Here is a 4272-nt window from a genome sequence, read left to right as displayed (position 1 = left end):
AATTTTAGCTAAGCAGGATGTTTTATCTTTTTTTAACATAATTCTTCTTTATTTAATCACTAATTTTCCAATTTTCATTTGTACGCGTCATTACCAATTTGGATTAGCTTTTAATGATTAGCGTTGGCGCAATTTCTATGATTTGAAACGGAGGTTAAGTATTCTTGTTGTTACTGAAGCCGTGTTGCAGTATTGATTGGGTCCACAGCCCCATTAATATCCAGGGCTTATTGTACCATTTTCTTGTTTGCTTTTCATTATGGGTTATTAAGTACCAGAAAATTTTCTTACTGTTAGAATTTCTATTGATGTAAACTGGCCTGGTCTGTAATAATCAAGACAACACCAGTTGACAAAGAGAAATTCAGACTACCTATTTATTAAGAATCAAAACTGTCATACATTTTTCCATGGTATGGCACTATCATTCCTTGTGTACTGGTAATGCGTCTTAAGTGAAGGACCACTAATATTTAAAGTCCAATCAAATAATCTTTATTTCTCACAAATTAAAACAGCGAGAAAGTATGCATTGGTAAACAAGTATGTACATTTAGTTATAGTCTGGAACTGTGTAAATACAAAATCAAAATAATATTATTCCTCAACTTATTAAATAAAAATTATGTTAGACATGATCAGTAGATAATGATCATCTACAATGTAACAACTCAAAAACAACTCAATAAAGTAATCTAAAATTGAAGCATTGCATTTGGGTCTTTGAATTTAAAACCCTATAGTCCCAAGAGGAATCAAAATCAAGTTTTTCCCTTTCTAAACCAATACATAATCATCGACAAAAAACTCACGAAAATTGACCAAACAATCAACATTTGACAACTTGCCTTGAAGTTGAAGCAATTCACCTGTAGTGTAAGAAACGTATGGAGACAATTAAGGACGACTTTTATGTTGAACAAAGGAGCCCAAAGTGTTAATGCACATATCACCAGCTTCCAGTTCTTAGGAATATGTAATAAATAGAGAGGGTCTGGAAGGGGTCTTTGCCAATGGTTTGAGCAATTCAAGACTTTCTCAGAGATTAACAGTTTGTAAAGGTATAATATAAATTCACAGGGCTGATTGAGTTAAATTGTCAATGCCTTTGTGCAATAGAAATGGAATCTAGGAGAATTCCTCTTTTAAGCTTTCCCCTTCATATATAGGTGGCCTATATTTTACCAGGGTTTGACACCAAGAGGAAGCTGCTGAGACATGTACGATATATGTATAACCTAACCGAAACTTCTGCTTTACAATGCATACAGGGCTACCTCTTTTTAGCAATGCTAAATGTTTGAGATTATCTCGCAGGGACTGGTCAGCTTCCACAACTTTACCTGATGTGGCCAAGTCCTTTTCAAATTTTCCTCTGAAGAATTCCTTTGTTCTGGTGTTGCACAGTTTATGAGGCATGTCACTCTAAACCTTGTCGATTACATTAGACTCTACATCCTTAACTGATGCTTTACACTTCTCCGCTGACCATTTGAAGGATTTCAACAATTGATGATCATTGTAAACATTGAAGTGAACAGCTTCCAAAAAGTTGCTCTTGTATTTCTTCAAACTTCGCTCTTTTACATATTCTCTGACGACAGGTTTCTTTCACAGGTCACCAAAAAATATGCCAAAACGTCATAAAACAGATGCATACAAGTGCGTCCCAAGTGTAACTATAACAGCTCTTTTCTGAAAAAAAAAAAAAAAAAAAACGCATAGGGGAAATCAGCTGTAGCACTGAAATAAAAAAAATTGATCCAAAGAAAGCCAAGAGTTATTTCTGTTGAAAATATAAATTGTTTGTAGCCTTTCAATATAATATGAAAACGAAAGAGGCTTATACTGATGTTGACAGTGAACCAGGGGGGCCTAGAATCTAGTCTGTCACGATGTGTCACACACGGCATTTTGATGCATCAAAACGTAGGGCTCTGTATATCTTTTGCGAAAGGTGGATAGAATTTGTATTTTTATGTGACACATGATTTAGCCTTTGCATTTTTACGTGAAAAGCGATTGCTTCTTTTTTTCTGTGAACGTGAAGCTTTTTCCGAATTTTTTGTGATGCGTGAAAAGGCCAATTACTTATGCGTGAAATTGTTTTCAGAAGAGGTATAGGGGACCCTCTTGTTTCTGTTTAGTACATGCTCGTTGTAAAGATTTCAAAAAAAGAGAGAAATAAAATAGTTCAATTTGCTATCATAATGAATTATCTTATTACGATAAAATATATGTAACACTACATGTCTGAAAGCTACATTTCAACCCATTTCGTACATATATCACCCCTAGAAATTTTTGTCATTAAAATTATACTGTAAAACATTTTTAGTTAGGGTTTGTTGCATGGAAACATCGATAAACCTCTTGGGAATCTCGGGTAAAATTTACATCGCGAGTTTTACTGAGTGCTTTTTGATTGTGACCTGTGACCTGTGACCTGTGACCTGTGACCTGTGACCTGTGAAAGAAACCTGCCGATTCTCTGAAGTTCAAATCTAACTCTCTCATGAAGTTAAGAAATTCTTTCTTGACAGAAAACAAATGGCCTTCGTGAACAATCTTGAGAGCCTCTGGAAGATGGCTTTTGTCAGTTTCTTTCAGCTAGCTTAATGAGAAAATTGATTTCGCTTTCTATCTGACTTCGGCTTTGAATTGTTGTTTTGCATTTTACGTTTTCTTTTCTTTTCTGATAAAGTATCTTTTCTCAATCATTTGGCAAAGAGCTGGGCAGACATTCGGAATAGGACGACATCATCATCCGATGTAATGTCCTGCTGAATATGAAGCAGCCGAGAAAAACTGTATGACTCTGTTTGCGCAAAATCCTAAACTAGAGAATGCAAGACTCCTGTGACTGCCCGAATCGTACTCGATAGTAGTAGAGTATTAGCAGTTTTGATCTTAAATAATTTTAAACCCTAATGGTACAGTTAGTTACATTTTTGTTTTATTGGAACTTTTTTATTTTTTGATTCGTAAGATGATATTGTAATTTTAAGTAGAAATGGTTTTAATTTTAATTACAAACATTGTAAAGCGCTATTGAGCCCTGGAAATGAGCGCTATATAAATTCATCTCTTGTATTGTATTGCACTCGATGAATATTCATTTGTAAACGCTGAAAATCTGCACTGCATACCTTTGAATTATTGCGTGAACGATCCAGGTAGCTGTTCAAACTTGTCATCCAGCGCTTTGAAAAGTGAGCCTTTCTTTCTGTCTTTCTGAAGGTAGTTCGCAATTTCAAACTGACGAGCTGAATGTAGTGGAAGAACGCGTGGTGTCCTAGATCGAAGCTCATTGTAACGAACATCAAGAATTTCTTGAATAAGCTGATCATGTGTTTTGTGCTGCTTTCCTAGTTTTTCTGAAAGTAGTCCCAACACATGGGACGTTTGGCTTCCAACTTAATTCCTAGATCGTCCAGGTCTTTCTGTGTGAGCGCCTTTGGTTTTTTCTTCCAGGTTGTTGTTTACGATTCACCGCGTTATCCTTTTTGCCTTTATTTTTGGATGCCGCACTACTCGAATTGGCGCTTTTACCTTTGGCAGGACGAGCATTTATCTCCTGTTTGCCACCAGAGGAATCTTTTTTTTCTTTTCTGATTCACATTTGTTCGCGCCAAAACACGCGCACGTGACACGTTGCGTTACACGTGATCGACTGACCTTTGTATCTTTTTGAGCGATTGTATCGTATTACGTTGTTGTCGTTCGTTTGAGAATAAATCGTCTCGAAAGGTTTACCGTTTTGTCGTCTTTAAATTACGTGAAATCGTCCTGAACAACATTTCTACTCTTCTTTCCTCTCCTGTTGCCCGCTGATGTGGAGAGTTCCTGAACATGTTCACTGTCCGTGTCATTTTCACAGCTTGCGCCACCAACGTGCGAATAATCTGAATCGCTACATGTACTGTTTTCGTACTCAACTTCTGCGCTAAAATCAGATATGCCCGACAGCGAGTCATTGGAATCCAATGAAATTGTGGAGCCTATTTCCCTCTGAGAATGGTCCGTCCAGAAATATCATTTTCCTTCATTTTGATACTCGCTTTCATCGACAAACTGTATCTCCACACTGTCCGCCATTATTTTGCTTTCACTAAGAACATCAGATCGAGATTGACCTTGATGCGGACGTTTCGGAAAACAGACTTCCGTCGACAACCCATCAACAAATAACTTAAGTGGAATTGACATATCCCAAAACCCGGACTAGAAGCCTCTCTCTCTGTCCCCTCATTTTTTATTGCGTTGGTAAAT

Source organism: Orbicella franksi, unplaced genomic scaffold (genome assembly GCF_964199315.1).
Source record: "Orbicella franksi unplaced genomic scaffold, jaOrbFran1.1 SCAFFOLD_575, whole genome shotgun sequence".
Taxonomy (NCBI): domain Eukaryota; kingdom Metazoa; phylum Cnidaria; class Anthozoa; order Scleractinia; family Merulinidae; genus Orbicella; species Orbicella franksi.
The sequence above is the reverse complement of the archived record's forward strand: the minus strand, read 5'-3'. Positions refer to the sequence as shown.